The sequence below is a fragment of the Chelonoidis abingdonii genome, chromosome 17, assembly GCF_003597395.2.
Source record: "Chelonoidis abingdonii isolate Lonesome George chromosome 17, CheloAbing_2.0, whole genome shotgun sequence".
In the NCBI taxonomy this organism is placed as follows: domain Eukaryota; kingdom Metazoa; phylum Chordata; order Testudines; family Testudinidae; genus Chelonoidis; species Chelonoidis abingdonii.
This window is the reverse complement of record NC_133785.1, coordinates 38,660,864-38,682,109: the sequence shown is the minus strand read 5'-3', so window position 1 is coordinate 38,682,109 and position 21,246 is coordinate 38,660,864. Positions and strand designations below refer to the sequence as shown.

General features: G+C 42.2%; 1 protein-coding gene across 6 annotated transcripts in view; it reads right to left on the bottom strand.

Moving 5' to 3' along the window:
• FHIT (fragile histidine triad diadenosine triphosphatase) overlaps positions 1 to 21,246 on the bottom strand; it is a 1,173,656-nt gene that overhangs the window by 447,669 nt on the left and 704,741 nt on the right. The gene's annotated exons all lie outside the window — the stretch shown is intronic.

Sequence of the window (21,246 nt, the reverse complement as noted above, 5' to 3'; positions counted from 1 at the left end):
AGCTAAATGTTATGAAAGACAGAGCGTACCCACTGCACTATTAAAAAAACTCCCACCTTTTCATGTTCTCTGTATGTATATATATCTCCTCACCTCATGTTCCACTCTATGCATCCGATGAAGTGGGCTGTAGCCCACAAAAGCTTCTGCTCAAATAAATGTGTTAGTCTCTAAGGTGCCACAAGTACTCCTGTTCTTTTTGCGGATACAGACTAACACGACTGCTACTCTGAAACCATCCACTAGTGGTTACTCAAAAGTAGTTCCACTGACTTCAATGAAATTCCCCTAATCTATCTTTCTCTGCATTTTGAATGTGTCTATCACTGTAGTATCTAAATATATGGTGTACATTTATTCTACACTCTAGTGAATACAGGCTTAACGAAAAACACAGTTTGGTCTAGAAGCAAGAAGTAGATTCGGAGTTAGGGACACAAGATGTAATCCCAGCTCTGTCCCTCACTTCCTGCATAGCCTACAGAAAAAAACTTAGGGTGAAATTGTAATGACACTGACGTCAATGGGAGTTTTGCCATCGATTTGAATAGGCTCCGGATTTCACCCTTAACCTCTCAGTTTCCCTGTCTTTAAGACGGCGATATTAACACTGCCCTGCCTAACACAGATGTTGTATGCTTTGATTGTTTAGTGCATGTCCAGTGCTTTGAAATGGAAGAGCACTACTTAAGGGCAAAGTGTTTATTGTTATTAGGCCAATTCCTGGGCTCTGTCCTTAGTTTGTAATCAATCCTCACGTAGGCAATCTTCCATTCAAGTCAATAAGAGTTTGCCTGACTAAGAACTATGACCACAGTTTTGCCTTGTCTAAGCTCTATCTAAAAAAAAGTTAATAAAATGTAATGCTTTAAAATGAAGTACCAAAACTATATAGAAGTATTTCCTTGCCAAACATTTGGGACCAAATTCTAATCCCTTTGAAATCAATGAAAAAAAACTCTTCTTCACCTTGCAGAATCCAAGACTTGGTTCCTTGCTAAAGCTCAGCAAGTGACTACCACCTTAGCAGCAGATTCCAATATCAGCACTCATGGTAAGCAGCGTCTTACTCCATAAGTTAAATGGAACGGGGATGCTGTGGAGTAAGGGTGACTCAAACTGTTCTTTAACCTTTGGTGGGAAAGAGAATGATGGGGTGTATTTTCCAGTGTGTTTGTGCAGCTCTCTAAGGAGATCTTCTTTTTCAGGTTACTTTCTTTGAATAGCCCAATGCACATCACACTAAAGAAAGTATTTTTGATATTTTCATTCTAACTACCCCAGCTCTTGAAACCAACTCCCAGCAATATATTTTGGAATGAGGAGGCTATATGGCGAGTCAGCCACTGTTGATCCAGTTTTTCTTCCATACAATTTTTCTCCTCATTTGTGATGATTTTCCTCCAAAATTGGTCCTCTCAAATCTACTCACTAATTATTACTATCTTGCTGCTTTTACCGTAGCTAAGTGGGGAAGGTGTTTACCGTAGGCAAATATCATTTAATAAATGGGCTAGCAAAGAAGACTGCAAGGTTAATATGGAAAGAGACTTATTGTACATATTTAGTGTCCCAATATAACCTATGCTTCATTGGTCCCAACCAGGAAACTCAAACCCAACAGAAATCCTAGGCCCAGATGAGCGACAATATTGGCCAGGCATTACTAAACTAACAATTTCCATTAGTGTAGGAAATGCAGCTAAAAGGTTTTTTACGCTCAGTGGTTAACAACATTTGATACAAATATGTTAAAATGGCATATATTTCAATTAATTAGATTTCCTGAGAGGTAATGTGGTATTTGGTCTTTGACATTAAATCGATTGTAGATTTACAGACACTCTTGATGTTCCCTTAAAAAAAATCAATAGTGAAACCTTGTATCACTTGGAAAGGACAATGATATCTAAGCGAAAATAGGAATTTAAATAAAATTGGAATTGTCTGTAGCTAGCAGCTTTGGGAGTATCCTACTGCATGTTCAGTATTTAACATGTCTATTCTTAATCTTACATCCCTAAGCACAAGACTGAAGTTCTTTAAAGATTTAATTGACTCTTGTGAATATTTTCTGTATGAAATCATGTACTTGACACTTTTTTTTCATTAGCAGAGGAGAGTTAAACAGATTTGGGGTTAATTAGTGCTAAGACATGTATTTTACATACCACAGTGACTTTACAAACTATAACAGACAGTTGAGTTATAACTTTTCTTTACAATTTGGGTTAGTAATGAAAAGCATCAGTTTTGCTAGCTTTATGGGAATCTTGGTTGGTTGATATTAGTTATGTTTTCATCCCTAATGAGAAAATGTCCCCTCAGCATAAAGGAGTCTGAGAAGTCTATTCTTGTGCTGTTTGGTTTGAAAATACCCAATGCGGGTACCTAGCCAATTTTAGTATCAATGGGAGTCACACCTGCCAATAAGAAACCACAGTGCTCATTACTAAAGAGTCTATGTTTGTCAAAAGACACCACAAAGTTACGGCTATTTCCAGCTATTTAAGCAGTGAACAAACATTATATCCCAGATATCACTGGGGTTTATAATACTATTGGTTTTTTAAGAGAACTCTATTCAGTTCAACAGGGATTTGGGCTTAAAATCTACTGCTGCAATATGGCCCACTGTTGACAACTACGGCACATAGCAAATAAAAGTTGTGCTGTAAGGAAGACAGCGTGTGGATACGGCTATTCCATTTCTGATTGCTACCTACTAAGATCTCCCTGTTACAGAGGGGGAAATAATTCCTTAGCAACAGGGCCACCCAGAGGATTCAGGGGGCCTGGGACACAGCTGGGAGCTGCGGCACTTGTACTCACCTGGCAGCAGTCCGGCCTTCAGCAGCATTTCGGCAGTGGGGGGCCCTTCAGTCACTCTGTGTCTTCGGCAGCACTGAAGGGGCATCCGCCACCGAAATGCCGTCAAATACTCGGAGTGACTGAAGGGCCCCCCACTGCTGAAATGCCACTGAAGACCTGGACCGCCGCCGGGCCAGGGCTCGCGGGGCCCCTGCGGGGCCCAGGGCAAATTGCCCCGCTTGCACCCCCCTCTGGGCAGCCCTGCTTAGCAAGCACTGCACTTCTTTCCTTACAGTGCAAACAGACGTTCTTTGCTGTTGTCAGTACTAGTCCTCCAGAACCCACACTATGCTTAATTGGAGCCAGGGCCTTGGGCTCATCTGTAGGAGGACGTGCTTCCTCAGCACTAGGCCAGGACTGAGGGTGTGGCAGTACCAGAAGGAACTGCTGAGACATATACATAATCACTGAAAGCATTTAAGGCTCGAAACAGGAAAAAGAAAGGAAAAGTTCTGACAGACGCAGCTACCGCAGAACAGTTCTGAGTCTTTGAGAGAACACTGGCAGAACATAAATATTCATCATGCTCAATGGAGAATAGAAGGGACTGAATACTTACAGCATCAGAAAGATGCTTTAGTATTTACTGAAGTCTCCTAACAATGGAGTTTGCCAATTATATAGGAGGTGTGTGATCAGTGAAAAACATGCAGTGACAAGATACAGAATCACTGCAGTATCTTGGTTCAGGATTTTTTTTCTAGCCTGTGTAAATATGAGAGTGAAATATGGTAGACAAGTCTCTCCAGACTTAATAGAAGATTATTTTGAGGTTGTTTTTCTGTAGCTAAGATAGCTAAATGCTAAACTAAACTAATACCCAGTATATTTACTCTTGTTTTAAAGCCTGCAAATTGCAACTAATTAACAGACCTTAATGTTTCCTTGGATTTGGATCTAGCTGAATTTCTCCTCATTATGGAACCATTTTGGATCTGAATTAAACAGTGAAACTTATGAGGGGCAAGTTCTTCCAGGTTCTCCCGCTAAGCAAAAGTGGCCCAAAACATGGAACGTGACTACCCATCCCCCCCCCCAGTAGTCAGTCCCTTCTTTTGGATGTGGTGTTTGCAGTAGCAAAGCGTCTCGTGTCTCATTATAAGTGGGTAAAAGGGTACGTACTTGCTGATGGGGAGTCCTAACCAAACCATGCCAGCGATCCACATGCAGCAGTGAGAGCATCATGGAATGTACCATTGCAAGACAGGGTTGGTACTAAGATCCCATTACTGGATGGTACATGGGTAAGGCTGGGGCCACTGGAGGTCGCTATTTGAAAAAAACAAACTTTCTGGCACTCCAGGGGCTATTAGATCTCTGGAAAATCTGAGATTTTAAGAGTTTAAAAAAATAAAGCTTGGCTACTGGGTGACAGTATTTTTCTGTGATTTACAATTGATAGAAAGGATAAAGACTCTCCAACCCACTGCTGTTTCACTGCTTAAAATTGGGTATCTTTGTACATGCATTGGGTTTTCTGACAATATTTGGGGCCCTATGAAGATCACTGGCGGTAGGAGGGGATGTTCCCTTTGCCCTGCTGGGAGCGCCAGACCTGCCCAAGGCTCCTTTAAAAAAGGTTTGGGACTAGATATTACTGGAACCCCCCGTTTTATATACCTCGAAGGGGGAGCAGCAGGTAAGTCACTGGAATGACAGGCTCAAGGTACAGCACAGGAGTAAAGCCCATTAGTTACCAGCATCCCCACCAGATTCATTGTCTTTCAAGGACACCTCATAGACTCATAGACTTTAAGGTCAGAAGGGACCATTATGATCATCTAGTCTGCCTTGTTAAGGAGTGAAGCTAGGTCCAATTCTTGATGCCTCTTCCCCAGGCTCCAGCCCCCTCTCCTGCCCCCCTACCCCACCACTAGTGGCTCCCGCTCAAAGTCACACATCCTGGCTCCCAGCTGTCAGCAGCAGCACTGGTTGAGACACACTTTTCCCACTGTCCTGCCACCATCCCCACCCACTCCACTATATGGCCTAGTCCTCTGCTCAGAGCCCACCCCCTGCCTCCTTTACCCATGTTTGGCCTTCACTCCCATGCCTCAGCATCCACCTGTCTTTCCTGGATGGCAGCTCAGTCCTGCTCTCACCCTACAACCCCCTCTCCTATTCAGATTTCCAGCACTTTCCCCTGAAGTAGGCCAGGCTTTGAACTGGCATGATTAGCAGTGCTAGTGGTTGATGCAAACGTGAGGGGCCAGCTCTGCTCTGGGCACCTGACAAGAACATTTATATTTTCTTCTTTTGTTTTTTAAACCCAGTAGGGGGGGGAAAGGAAGGTCTTTCAGGACCTCAGGGCTGTACTCTGTTTCTTGCCTATGCACATGTTTATCTTCTGTTTATTTGGACTGGTACACAAATAAAATGGGGCACTCACACAGCCCTCCATGTGCCCCTGGTATAAGTTACAAGAATGAAATCAAATAGCAGCTTATCCCCTGCTCTCCCAATCAAACAGCCCACTCCCATGTCATTAGATCTGCCCTCAACTCCCCCCCCTCCGCTCTATGCTGCAGCCCTCATAAATAGAGTAGAACCTCAGAGTTACAAACTGATCAGTCAACCACACACCTCACTTGGAACTGGAAATACGCAATCAGGCAGCAGTAGAGGAAAAAAATAAGGAAATACTGTACAGTACTGTGTTAAATGTAAACTACTAAAAAAAAATAAAGGGAAACCTTTTAAAAAAAGACTTGATAAGGTAAAGAAACTGTTCCTGTGCTGGTTTCATTTACATTAAGATGGTTAAAAGCAGCATTTTTCTTCTGCATATTAACATTTCAAAGCTGTATTGAGTCAATGTTCAGTTGTAAACTTTTGAAAGAACCATCATAACGCTTTGTTTGGAGTTACAAACAACCTCCATCCCCAACGTGTTCAGAACTCTGAGGTTCATTGTATATGGACCTTGCAATTTCTTTTCATTCTTGAAATCAGAGCACAAGGTGGGGGAGCTTGTTCCAGAGGTTACAGTACCTCCCTGGAGAATGCTCGACCACCAGCCCCATTTTTTAAGTTGGGGGGGGAGGGGGAGATCCAGGTTGAGCATCTCTGATGATCACATCTGTCATGGCACAGCGAGGGCGCTGATCTCTCAAGTGGTCTCCCAGGCCACTTAGGCATAATAGGTCAAAAACAATACCTTACATTCAGTCTGGAAACTAACATGCAGCCAGTAAAAATCATGGAGAGCTAGTGTCATGTGCTACCCTTGGGAAGCATCACTTATTAGGTGGGCCACTATGTTTTGCACCATCTTAAGTTTCTGAATTGATGTCCAGGTATATTGACATAAGGGTGTCATGTTTTCATTGGTGTTGTTATGCTATGCAGGTGTGCATGGAGCTTTAGAGAGAAATATAAAGAAAGGTTCTTGGTCTATCTTAGCATATGCACAATGATCTCAAATTGCCCTCTGTATGCCCCTGTTCCAGTTAAAAGATAGCGGGATAACTCAGACCCTAACCTATTCTGTAAAACACTGTCATAGTAACAGAGTAAAGCAGAAATTTATTTTTAAAAAACCTGATATACCATAAAAGACTTGAACATACCAAAGAACTGAACAATTCTGTCTATGACACAGCATCATGAAACAAATGAACCCAGCTAACAATATCTCAGCTACTTTCTTTTAATGTGTTATCATGCTGCAAAACTTGCTTGGCAAGGAGGGTCAATTAGCAAAAGCTCTTCAGGGTGCACAAAGTAGATTTCAGCTAGCATGCTTCAAGTCAATCCCATATACCCTCCAATAGATACTCAGAGTGCTAATCAACATACTAACTATGTGACAGATACTCTGTGATCTTTGCTCCCCTCCATAAATTGGATTTGAGTTCACCTTTACTTGTCATTTTCATCTACCGACTTTCGGCTGTCATCAGCTTCTACTGATGTAAAAACACAGGCCCAAATTCTGGTCTATTTAAATCACTGGCATAACTCCCATTGACATCAATGGAACTAGGATTGAGTCTGTTGAATCTAACATATATCCTTGCATGGTTTTTTAAAAGTCTGTAAATACCTCGAGTGATGTGCTTACGGCAACCTGAGAGCATGACGGGGTGTATAGGCCCCGCACTGACAGGGAGGGGCTTGGGAGGTAGTAGGTGCAAACATAGGCTCGCCCCGACCCTCCAGCCCTGTCAATTATGCATGGTAAGAAGGAAGCTCTTGGAACAGCAAGGAGGATTACAGGAAATCCCAGGGGAAAGCCCGTTCAGGGAGGGCTGACTCTGCTATCAAGCCATAAGGATCCTAACAAAGCTGCTCCTCTGACACCCCTGAAATAAGGAGGTACCTCAGATTTATTTTTGCCTTATTATTGACCTATGTGAGGTTTGGTTTATGTTGATGTGAAATTTTGCATTTCTCCCCACCCAGAAGTAAAGTAAGCAGGCCCACCAGGGTGGGGCCATGACCAGGGCAAAGAGCCTGTGGTCAATCCCGTGTTGGAAACAGGGCCTGGCAAGGGACCCCATCCAGGCCAGGGAGGTGCCACAGAGACTTTTACAGAGTTTTTTTCAAACCCAGCAGAGATGCCAGATTTGTGAAACACAGAGGATTTCTGGAATATAGCAAAGACCCAGTGAATGCTATTGCTTTAGTCTGTACAGCCACCTGGTACACTGCGTGGCAGTGAACTGGTTAATCCAAATGGCTTTATACTTTGTTTACAAAATAAATCTGTCACAATTCCTCATCCATAGTTTTGAGAGTGCAGTTGCAAATACTTTCAGATTCTGTATTAATAAGCATTGGTAGGAGTCTCAGATGTGAGTTATGCAGTAGGCTAATTTCAGATTCTTGCTGCTGATCCATAAGCCTTATGATGGGTAGTATCATGGACTTGAGCAATTTAATTGTAGTCAGTTACCATAAGAACTGTATTACTGCAAAAATGATTCAGGTGCAACTAACTAGAAATATAAACCCATCAAACGAGACTTCATTCTGTAACAAATTAGATTCTTGTTGTCAATATTAACCTGGAAAGAAGAGGTAGAACAAAACGATGAAAGGTAATCACCATTTTTCTAAACAAACCAGGAACAGCTGCTCCAAGGTCAATAACTGGAAAAATGATGAAAGGAGATGTTAATGATCATGCATTATGTGAGTAAATGTCACTGCTATAAAACAAATCAGTCCAGATTTAAAACACCATGTGACACTGCATCAGCAGCAATTAAGGTGGTAGATGATGTACAAAGGGCTTGAACAAAGGATATTATTATGATACTTGCTTTATCGATTTGTACAAGGTTTTTTGATTGAATGACTGATAGTAACGAGTAACTAGGTTGATTCTGGGGTTACAATGACAAAAAACAAAACAAAACACCGACTCAGGTTATATTTAATCCTTTATGGTACTTTACTGATAGTAAAGTGCTTAAATAACGAATAGTCCAAGTTTCTATTGGAAAGTCAGTGCTACACGACAGCTGAAGCAGAATTCAGAGAGGGAGACATCTGGCTTGCATACAAATGCTGGTAATGTGTACAAATAGGTTTAACATCCATTAAAGGTGAATGATGTGAGATTCATGACTTCACCATAAGGAGTTCTCCAAATTCAGTTTCATGTTTCGGTATCTCTGACGTAAACAATCAACACAAGTAAAATAATATGTCCATAGATGGCAACACCGTACTTTTTTGAAGTGGCTAAACATGTACATAAAACAAGAGTCAACTCCTGCAGTGATTGAAGAAATCTTCTAAACAAAAGCCACAGGAGCTAGACATAAAGGAGACTCTTTTCAATACCCAGAATGGTTTTTTTTTTTCCCCTGCCATCAGCAAATATGATTTAAGGTAAATGTAATTTCTATTCTTATCATCCATTAACCAGCCAACTTAATTAAATGTCAGAAATCTTGTTTAACTGGCTAGTTAACAATGCATCTCTAATCCCAAATCCCAGCAGCAGCTTCCCCCTTCCCCCAGGGTGAAATTCACTCTGGTGTGGAAAACCAGCATAAAGACCTCAGCAACACTTGAACCCCATGCTAGGACAGTGAGAGTGAGGCAGGGCCATGGTTATCATCTAGGGGGGCATTTGGCAACACCTCATAGGCCAATTCAGAGAGCAGTAACTGGAACAGGCTGAAGGAAGGGTCTCAGATTCTGCGCTCATGAGGCTCCAGTGGCCTCGATGCATTGGACAAGTTAGAAAGGCACCACAGCCACTACTCCAGGGGTGTTAACAGCGGCAAGGGTCTGAACTGCAGACCTGCATCTTGGAGAGAGAGGAGGTTGAATTCTGCCTTCACCCACATACAGCCTGATCATTTGGTCTGTACCCAAACTACGTCTCTCAAAGTCATTTGATAGTTTTCACGCAGCAACTGCCGACCCTTTCCTCTGAGCGGTCCTGATACAGTCAGTCAGGCCCTGACCTTATGCATGTGAGTCATCTATTCAGCAAAGTATTTACAAATGGGTTTAACTTTGAATAGTCCCACTGACATCAACAGATACATATACTTGCCTTCTACCCATTCAACACACAGTCACAAAACACAATCGCTCTTCCCCACTGCTCAGACCAGGCCATTCCCCTCTTCATATACAGGCCTTCCCATTCCCTATGCGTCTCCTTTAGTCTCCTCATTCAGGTTTTCAAGTTCCACCAAAGCCACTCAATTGCCCCATTGTTCTCCTCCCATTCATATTGCCATTCCCTTATCATGTGACTCTCCCCACCTGCAACCCTCTACACTTTGCGCCCCCCCCCCCAAGTCACTCCCCAAAACACACATTACCTGAAGGCCTCTGAACCTTAGCCTTCCTCTCTTCCAAGCGTTAACAAAACTGCTAAAGATCACCACCCTCATCTGGAACTAACAAGCCATATGCTAAATGTCACTGCTCATTTGCTTGCTTCTTGCTTCACTGCCTCCTCCTTTGGTACGTCACCTATTTATACTGCAAACTACTCATGGCATGAACCTTGTTAGCGCATTTGTCTGTAAAGGACCTAGCATGTCTCTAGTGCTATACAACCAACCAGTGATACTCATAGTAGTGGCACCTGAATAATGCGATGGACTTTGGCATTTGAGCTGATTTAGAAACACATCACAGAGCTGTAGAGATGCATCTGCAAGGATAGCAGTGCACTCAGCTACACACCACTGTGCTGGCTATTGATTTTCAGGTTTCAACAACAGTTATTTTATGCATGTAAAAGTTAAAAATGAAGTCACTTCAGATTGATTAGGCACTATCTGATACCTGGGATCCTTTTAACGTAGGATGCTGCTTTGGGGCTCTCTTTTTTTCTTTTGTTTGTTTGTTTGTTTGCATTTGGTCCTTTGTGAGGATAGAGAATGGGATTCAACAAGAAAACTTACATTTTTGTATTGATTTGCAGATTCTTCCTACTGGGATGAATCCTCGGTTGTTTTTCTATGACACATTTTGTGTGCTGATATTTGTCATTGTCTCTGGATAGGTGTGTGTATGCACTAGGGTTTGCACTCTTACCAAGAGAGGGTCCCCCCCCAACCTTCTCTCCCTGCTCCAAAAGCCTCAGCGTGCCCTTTTTTCTGTTTGTGCATTTCCTTGCTCTGGATATTTCTGACTTTGCCTGCCTTGTGAGGATTGAAGCTGAGCAGTGATTTCAGGCTGGAGATAAATGTCAGTATGTGCTCTAAAAAATTACAGCTGATCTGATGAAGCAATACTGCAAACTCTATTAACAAGCTCATTTTTAAACTATACCATTTCAGTTCCCAGTAATGCAAGCTGATCTGTGCCCACAGACATTTATGCCCAGGCAGGACAACAAGGCTGTTCCACATGGCCCCAGGGATCTGCCCACACACACAAGCTTGCTGGACCAGGGCCTGTGTTGGATTTTAATGTGCTGAAGACCTGGCTCCTGCTCTTACTGGAGTCAATGAAAGATTGGCTGTTGGCTTCAACAGGAACAGTGTGGGCAGAAATTTTGAAAGGAGCCCTACTTGTGTGTGCACAGTTTTGCGTGATTGATGAATTTTCACACATGGGCAGCATCTGTGAATGCAAACTGTGCCTGCAGAATTAGAAGCCACACTTGAAACACTTCGCCCCATGTGTTCTTACTTTCAGGAAACTTTTTTTTTTAAGCACTAACATATAACAACATAACAACACTCTTTTAAAAAGTAGCCTTATGGGGGCTTTTGGAAAGAGCTTTAGGAAAACAGCTCAAAGTAGGCTGTTCCTTACAGCAAGATTATGAAAATGACACCAGAAGCTAGTGCTGCCTGGGACTACAGTATTGGAGAGCTGGGAAAGGAGGAGAGAGAGAGAGAGAGAAGACAGCAGAGAAAAGAACGAGCACATGCAGCTGGGGAGTAAGCTGGAAACAACTTGTACCGCCAGTAAAATCCCTACTCTGGTTTTTGAATCTTGTCAAGTTGCAGATATGCCTAATGATGATAAAAAGGGATCGGGGAGGCACTTAAAAAGACTTAAAATTGACAATGCTTTCTGCCCATGGGAATAGTGTAGAATAAGGACTTGGCTTCCACACACTCTGGGAGACCGCCCCCCCCTTTACAATATACTCAACAGATTGGGGCTCTTTCCTCAGCAGAAAATGAGGCAAAGCAGCAGTATAAACCAGGCTTCTTACCACTGACTAAACTCCCATTGCCATAGGACAACAGTCCCAATTCGATTAAACACTTTAAAATGCAGAAATTCAAAATGGGGCAGAAGATAGATATATAATAAAGGAGAATTGTCCCCCTTGCTCTGAAAATGAAGACATTTTATACACTTCCTTTGGAGCAGGGGTAGTTGGAAGGTGATACTGTATATTCTATACACACTTATTCTGATACAGAAGAACTTGATCTCCTGGCCTATAGAGAAACCAGGGGATTCTCCCAGATGGTCTCTGAACCTACACACAAAGCCGGACATATGTTGGATCCTATCTTCAGTCTAGGACAGGATATTGGTGTCATCATCAACATAGGACTCTCCTGGTCTGACCACCACCACCGTATCCAGATAGAGATCAGAAGAGTAGTGAGCAGCCAGAGCTGGTCTATTCCCAAAGACTCTTCAACTCCAGAGGTTTCATCTCTCTCTAGAGGAACAAGCCCAGCAAATAAAAGACCAAAGCACCAATGGGTTAGTATAACAGAATAAATCACTTGATGTCCATACCATCAATGTCTTGGCCCCAAGCCATCCACTCTGCCCAGAGAAGATCACCATGGTTCACAAATGAATGACAGCAAATGAAGGGCACTGGCACAAAGGGCCAGTGACACAAAAGAACACTCTGAATCCCTCCGCCAGCAGCACAACCACCGCCTACTGGATAATATCATTGCCAAAGAGGAGGCAAAATAAGCCTTCTACTCCTCCATGATCAGAGCCTGAAATATTGTGTGCAGTTCTGGTGTCCCATGTTTAAGGAGGATGAATTCAAACTGGAACAGGTTCAGAGACGGGCTACTAGGATGATCCGAGATGAAAATCTGCTTATGAAAGGAGACTCTAATAGAGCTGGCATGGTTTAGCCTGCAAAGAGTCTCGGGATATGCTTGCTCTAATAAATAATCAGGGGATTACGTTAGGGAGGAGAGGAATATTTAAGTTAGTACTAATGTAGCACAAGGACGAATGGGGTAAAACTGGATAGTAGGAAGTTAGACGTGAAATGACGAAGGTTTCTAACCATTAGGGGTGAAGTTCGAACAGCCTTCCGAGGGAAATTAGTGGGGCAAAGACTATCTGGCTTTAAGACTAAGTTTGATAAGTATATGGAGGGATGTTATGATGAGTTTAATTGGGCATTTGATCTTGGGTATTATCGGCAGATAAGTTTGTCAATGGTCTGTAGGGGATGTTGATGGGATGGAACTGAGTTACTGCAGGAATTCTTCTTGGTGCTAGCTGTGAGTCTGCCCACATGCTCAGGTTTAGTGATCGCATTTGGGTCGGAAGGAATTTCCTCCAGGCGGATTGGCAGAGGCCTGGAGTTTTTCGCCTTCCTCGCAGGTGTGGGCATGGTCGCTGCTGGTGGATTCTCTGCAGCTTGAGGTCTTCAGATTATAATTTTGAGGATTTCATAACTCAGTCATGGTTAGGGGTTGTTAAAATGTTATGGTGGGGTTTTGTGGCCTGCTTGTTTGAGAGTCAGACTAGATGATCATATTGGTCCCTTCTGACCTATGAGTCTATGAGTCTATGAGCCTACAGAGCCATTCTTCATAGTGAGCCTGAAAATCAACCTGGACTGCATAGCCCAGATGCCAGATCCAAGCACTGATTGCTCTGGAAAGCTGCCACCTTAAGTCACTAATAAAACAAACAATATGCAGGGTGCTAACTGGGAAAAAAAAATTCTATTCCAGCCAGCTCATATTATCTGCCCAATTGGCGCTGCCTGAGCTCGACCCTATCACACAATGAAACTCAAGAAGCCCTGAAAAATATTAGAGCCAGAGCTGTGAAATGGCTCCATGCCCCTCCTCGCTGATGAAACAGGGAAGAACAGCTATACCCACTACTAGTCTACACAGGCAATGCCTCCTTCAGAGAAGCACACCAATCAAACCCTTTGAGAAAAGCAATAGTTCACCCAGTTCTCAAACAGCCACTACTCCACCCTGAAGATCTCTCCAACTACTGTCCCACTCTGGACAAAATAACTGAGAAATCAGTAACCACCAAGCTCCAACAACATGTGACACCAACCAAGATTTTGGACAACCAAAATTTTGGACACCTCATGATCAGAGTTCAGACAGAATACAGCACAGAGACAGCTCTAGGGGCACTAAAAGATGACCTCTTCATGGCCACAGACACAGGTAAGATCTCTATGCTCACACTGCTAGACCCCTCTGCAGCCTTTGACAAAGGGGACCATAAGGTACTGCTAACCCATCTACATGACATAGCAGGGGTAGATGGCCCAGCACTAGAGAGCGTCTAATCGTTCCTCTCCAGCAGAACTCAGAGCTCTTCCTCTCTTAGGCCCTGACCTCCTTGATTCCATCAGGATCCACATTAGCCCCATTTCTCTTCAATATGTACATGAGACCACTAGGAGAGAAAGAAACTCCCTAGGCTCAGCTGCATCTAGCTCATGATGAACCCAGGCAAAATGGAAGTAATAATGGTTGGAAAAGGGAAATGTTTTGAGAACTGTCCAAAAACGTTGTCTCCACATTCCATTGAAGACTCACAGCCCCCATTCCACAATGTGGTGCAAAGCCTCAAGGTTCTGTTTGACTCCTCACTAAGACTAGATAACAACATAACATCAGTTTCCAAAAATGCCTTTTCACCTCACTAGGAAACTTCATCCCTTCCTACTGCACAAGGACCTGGCCCCAGTGATCCATGCACTTGTCACCTCAGGCTGGGTTACTCATTGTATGTGAAGACGATGCACAGACTCCTGCTGGTAGAGAACATGGCTGCCTGCTTTCACCATGACATGTGCTCCTGGTGGCCTATCAGGACCATAGTCAAGTCCCTCAATTGGCTTCATCAGCTTCCAATGCCAGTTTAAGGCTTTGGCCCTAATTTTCACATTTCAATTAGTGGATTAAGCCCAAGCTACATGAAAGGTCTCTCACAACAGAGATGTTCCTCTAGGACAAGGCAGATCACAAAGCTCAGGACTCAGCATGAGAGAACTGGGACACAGCATTCCCTGTCAAGAGATCTGGCTCTGGAGCAATCTTCCAGAGGAAATCAGGCCAGCCTAGAATCTGACCATCTTTAGGAAATGTTGCAAAACCTTGCTTTCTGAGCAAGCCTTTCCACCATAAATGACACTCACAATATGAACATCCCCTCCTACTCCCAAATTCCTGCCATCTCCACCCCACCAAAAACCTACCCCAATAGAGTCACCCCTGAACTCTTTTTAAAAATTGGCATCACATTAGCTGTCCTCCAGTCATTCGGTACAGAAGCTGATTTATACGTATGCTGTTATGTGAATGGTACTTTAGTCCTTATGGAAAAAATCCTACCTCAGTGAAATACCTTTCACAAATATTTAAATAACAGGCTGGTGTTTTTGAAATTTCCACTTAAAGAAAGAGGAGTTTGAGTTTCTTTCTTCTGTATCTGAAGATTAATAAAAGATACACACATTGATCAGACTGGGATTACTTCTGGAATGATGGGAGCAAAATCTAAACATTCCTTACCTAAGTACAGTACATTTAAAAGCAGTTTTTGATTTACAGTCTTTATATTGATTTGCTTTACAGCTCTAACCCCCAATACAGCCAGGGAGTGCATGGCACAACTTTAGGGAGGGTTTATGCATAAGTGGCTTTAAGAAGGGGTCTGCTGTCAGGATGTGTAGAAAAGACAGTTTGAAAAATAACTTGCAGATTATATTTAGAGGGTGGAAGTACTCATTCCTACTAAGGGTATGTCTACACTACCCGCCAGATGGGTGGGCAGCGATCAATCCAGCAGGGGTTGAAACTCTCCTGTCAATTCCTGTAGCCATGAGAGGTGCAGGCAGAGTCGACGGGGCAGCAGCAGCAGTCGACTCACTGCAGCGAATAGGTCTAAGTATGTTGACTTCAGCTACGAAGTTGCTTAACTTAGATTGATTCCCCTTCCCCCACACCCCCGCAGTGTAGACCAGGTCTCAGAAAGTGAACAAGACAGGTATAGAGGCATCTGAAGCCCATGAAGGGAATGTGCAAGAGCTAAATTGGATTCTGCAGGCTTTGGTGATACAAGGGATGCTAGGTGGGGGAGTGTTGCCTCTGGGCTGTATATGAAGAGTAAGATTAGAACTCATGCAGTTTCTGGGATTTAGCAGGAAGGGGAATTACAAGAGTATATGACTTGGCCCTAGGTGGTGGGTGGCAGGTTGTTTCACCTATCAGTATGTGAAGTGGAGGCTGGAATTTGGAATCATCCTCTGCGCCTGGGACTATGCCTGGTGTTAGAATCTTCATTGTTGGATTGGAAGTTCCCTAAATTTGAGAATTTAAAAAAAATTCTAATATTACCACTCAAAAGGGTGAGAGATTCTCATCTCTGACTTGGTCATAACATAGTATGTGATCTGGGGACAGTACCTTTATCGTAGAGATGCGAATGAGCAGAAAGTTGATTTAAAATGTGTACCATTTGGGTAATGGGCATATAAATACTTCCGCATCCATCACTGGCTCAAATCCAGCCAATACCAGTAGTGACTACCATCCGAGAGGCAACGTGACCTAAATGAAACAAGTTAGGAGGTTGAGTCAAGGTCCCTTTAGGTGAATTGTCCACATCAGAAATATCACTAATCAATAATTATATTGGTCTTTTCAGGGTCAAGCTAAGGACTCAGTGGTTCTAGAGACTGCACTGTCCTCTCACCATCCAGATACCCCTTTCGGAGGAGGTTGAGGAACACCGTTGGAACAACGTGACAACTCTGTATTGGTGTGGTTTGTTCTGTGGCCAAGCAGAGGATTCCTTCTCCATGGCTGACAATTCAGCACCTTTTGCAAGTGCTCAATTTACAGAAAAAACTCAATAGCTGTCCATACGGGGAATTTGAAACCTTCTTTGCCTGCATTATTCTTTTATGCACAAAGGAAATGTGCAGTACTCAGAATAGTGTTTTTAATTACTTAATATCACTTTTTGTAAGGAAAAGACTAGCTCATTCACTGCCAGTGGAGGATGTGAACTTCTGGCCAAATGGTGAAATCATACTATGGATAAATGTGTGTTCACTCTGACTCCAATATTCCTTTTGCTAGTACATGTTTGCAACTGCTACTTCCTCAGTAAAAGTCACTTTGCCTGTTTCAAATAATAGTCTGATTTTACAAGATGCACAGTGGACACCGGTGGAACCACAAAGCTCTATTTTCTTAGATGCCCATAAAATGCCCATCTTGCCAGAGATAAAAATGCTAGAACTTTAAAGAAGGAGCATAGGAGGCACTGGTTGGTATTATTTTTCAGCTGATTTAGCAAATGTCAGTTCTTGAGACACAGAAAATGAAAACAATCAAGCCAGTCAGTATTTGGCCTGGAACTTTCAGAACTACAACTACAACTTCAGTTGTAACTTGGCCTTGAAGGAACTAGGAGTGAAATGTGCAGACTCTTAACTAAATAATGGAAATATGGCTGAGATACTGAGTATTGGGGGGAAGGAGAGAGAGAGAGAAGAAAAGGCTGGAACCGTGCTTGTGCAGTAAGGAATATTAAAAAGTTTCCAGAGCTCTGCAGTATGACAATGCATTCTGATATTATCTTTATTAGATACTACTGGATAAAGAGCCAGTTCATTAAAAATTAATGGAACAGTAGTGCCATCCACACATTATCCATAACCATAAAGTGAATGTGGACAACTATATATTAAATCTGTTTGAAATAACTGCAAAGTGAAGCAGGAAAAATGTGTCATAAAACAAGGGGAAATGTATAATGAAGGAGGGTCGTATGATAAAATGGAGAGGAAGAGGTGACAGTGCTGCATGAGTCTGAAAATCGGAAAAACTACAATAAACCAGAAGGACTTCTCCCTGAAATGGAAAAACTATTCCCAGAAAGTGAAGAACTACAAATAAAAGAACCTTATTAAAGAGTGACATTGTAAAATGGTGAATAAAATGACAAATTGCAAAGAGCTTTGACTGCAAAACAGTAGAGGTATTCATGAAAAGCAAACAATGTTATTGTATCTTTTGATGAGAGCTCTATAATGCAGGGCATTAATACCACAGACTCAGTAATAGGTTTCAAAATAGGCAGATAAACCTTTTATTCAATCACAAGATGAAAATTCCTTCTCTAAATTTTCTTATTAAATAAACTTCATTTTAGATGGATCTTTAAGAATATTTTATGGTACATGTTTGTTATTTAAAATTTTGAAAAAATTGTTATTAGAAAGTGAAAACATGTGAGAAATTCAGTGGGTTTGGTTTCCAGATGCTATTCAGACTGTTAATGTTGGCTAGTGATTTGTTTTCCATAGCTGTGTAGAGAGCCTTAGGTTGGACTTCATCTGAAAGAAGTAAACAACAAATCATTTGGTATATACAGCAGTGAAAGGCATGCCTGGAAGACCATCATTTTTACCATTTTGTAATGTTTCTATAGTAGGAAACTCTCTGGTGTCAGATTATTCCCCTATGGTGCATTGAGGATTAAGATTACTTCATTCACTGGAGAATAGTTAAAGACAGAACTGCAGAGGACAAGAAGTTTTATTTTGAACTATTAGGGACATGTTTTTCAAAAATGGCCTCTTAAGCCACACTCCTGCTAAGCCATATTCACAGTGCATAAACTTTAGTATGTTTATAAACCTTTGTATAACTGAGCTCTAATTCTGCACATTTAAATTTTGCATTAGACAAAGCATGTGCTTGCCTATACAAACCTGTTGGTAACTACCCAGTTTGGGAGCATGCTGAGTACATGTCAAGACAAATTTGGAGCATATTTAAGGGCCGGTTTGAGGCCACTCTGAAAATGTCACTGCCTTGCTTTGGGAACCCTATTGTAGATGTTAATCGTATTAAGAACACACGTATAAACCACCCTTAAATTAACTGGGGGCCACAAAGACTTTCCCTAGATTAAATTGCACACTTGAAATTGTTAATTGCTCTTCTGCAACAGGTTCTCCCTACCAGGGAGCAGTGAGCTTCTCCTTTCTCTCTTTAAACAAGCCAGATGGATCCTCCTATTAGATGGATTTTTAGCTTCAAAACCACCAGTCAACATAGGTGGTTCATCAAATGAAGCACAGGCTGCACCCTCCAAAAAGAAAGTTCAGTTTCTTTGTTCTCCAAGAGTCCTGGGAGGCACTGGCTTGTGTTCCCAGGGAACAAACTGGCCTTAAATAATGGTGTTACAAGCAACACATTGTCACATCAGTGATCAACGAGCAACACCTCTCTTTTGTTTCTTTAAATTTCAAGTTCGGTATGTATCTGGTAAAAAATCTCATGGTGCAACCATAACAAATAGGCCCAAATTCAGAGGCGATGTGTAAGGAGATGTATGTTACGCACTGGCCAGGTCATTTGAATTACTCCATCAGGGAGTTTAAGAGGGTCAGAGTGGGAGGTGCTGGAGGAGGGAATACAGAACAAGCCCTTAAATCTCCCTTTGCATCTGGCTCAAGCATCTCCTCTTTCAACTTCAGTCCTCTCTGCACATATGTCTCTTAGGCTCTTCCCTGACTTCCCTTGGGAAGTTCACCTCTCCTGTGAGCAGAGCCTTGCCCAAACTTCGCAGAGCTGCCTCTTCTGCAACTTCTGCATGGAGATAGTTGCTCCGTGCAGAGATGAGACAGGAGGAAACCCTGCATCTCTCCTCCCACTCTCTCACTTTTCTGGCCTGTGTCTGCAACAGGAGTCCTGCCCCCAGAGAACCATTAGGCTCTTGGTAGGATTCTTCGTGTTAATGTTGATGTTGCACATCTGGGTTTAGGATGCAATTATCCTGTTTAGTATGGAATTCTCTCATTTCAAACATAATGCACACCTACAGCGTCCTTTCAAATCAGCATGTTTTAATGACAGCTCTTCAGATCAGACTAGACAGACAGAGACAGACAAAAACATAGACAGACTTGCAAAAGTGACAACGTGTAAAGGAAGTTGTGTGTTCTGGGTAGAAAGGCCCTTAAATTTATACTTCTGGAAAATATCCATCTCATGGCTCAAAGATCCTTGTGGATTATAACAGAGAAGGAATTATTCACCACATTATTAAACATGACAAAAAGCTTCGAAATTGAAGCTTAAAAGAGGCTATTTAAGATTCCAGCAATCACTGGGACTTTGGCAACGAAAATATTCAAAAGCCTTTTATAGTTGCTGTCAGATTTATGTAAAGCATTTGAGATTCCTGTGAACTTATTTATATAACAACCTAAAACCTGAAGCCAACTTGAAAGTCTTTCTTTCTAATTATTCAGGGTTGAAGGTGCCATACAAAAGATATGCAATGTTCTTCCCAGAACATTTTCTAAACTGGTGGCTGGGAAATCATAGGGTTTGGGTGAACATATTTTAGAATGGCTGTTCCTACTGATTATGAGCTGTATCTATTTAGTATATGAACTTTATTTTAGTGAGTTGTTTTTCTGTTTTCCATTCAGAGTTGACAGGGAAGATATCACCTTATGCCTACATTCCATTCTAATTGACTGTTCACATTGTCCCCAGTTGTCTAGCACAGTAATTTATTTTTAGAAATATCCTACAGTACACAAGAAAGAAGCTCCTGTAGCTCTCTAGTGATGTGATATTATAATACCAGTCTGAAACTTCTTTCAGACTAGGAGCTGGATACAAGAATGTTATCTGAAACTAAGCATCATACCAGCCGAATGCAAAAGTCTTGTATTCTGTAGGGAAGGTATTTTTGTTTGAGACATTTGGTTTGACATCTCACCTGAGAGATGCGAAGTGCCCTTCATGGGATGCTGGATCATTGGTTCAGAACTGACTTGGGGAAGAGTGCTGCCTATCAGCTTGCCAACACTAGCTCCTGCAACACTTACATCTTACAGGATGGTCTTCCATCTGAATGTTGGCAGGAAATGGCCTTGCTCATTGTACAAGCTCTGTAAGAAGATGGCATTCATTCCATCCGCTGATATCTATGTTCTTTGCAGTTTAATAGAAAAACCCAACACAGCCCAGAATCTCTCTCAAGTTGTGTTGTAACTTCTCCCATGTTCTTCAACTGTCTTCTTCCTTCATCCTCTTGTTTTCTCAGCCCCTCATAATCTACTCTCTTTCCTTCACAACTCCAGTCCCCTCATCTCCATCATTTCTCTTTTCTAATCAATCCCCTCAGTCTTCCCCTCTTCCCACTGCTTAGTCTCCCTCTTCAAGCTTAACACTGGCATTTCCTGACTCCTGAGAGCCTACACCTGAAACCTTTACCTTCTATTAATGTAGGCTTTCTAAAAACTGGAGTTATATTTAGCTCAAACATCTTTATATTACTAGACACTGCATCAGTACGCTTTAATGACAGCTCTTCAGATCAGACTAGACAGACTTACAAAAGTGAGAACTCATAAGGAAATCCTGTGTTTTGGGTATGTTCTTGAAGCAGAAATTGATAAATACTAGCTAGTTTACATACAATATAAACATGATTGCCAATTAAGGGGAGAGAACAAAACTGCATTAGTCTGCAACACAGAGAGTGCGCGAGCTAGAAAAATTCCACCTTATTTTCTAAAACTATTTTGAACACTGTAAAAGAAGTAAAGAATCCTGTGGCACCTTATAGACTGACAGACGTTTTGGAGCATGAGCTTTTGTGGGTGAATACCCACTTCGTCAGATGCATGTAGTGGAAATTTCCAGGGGC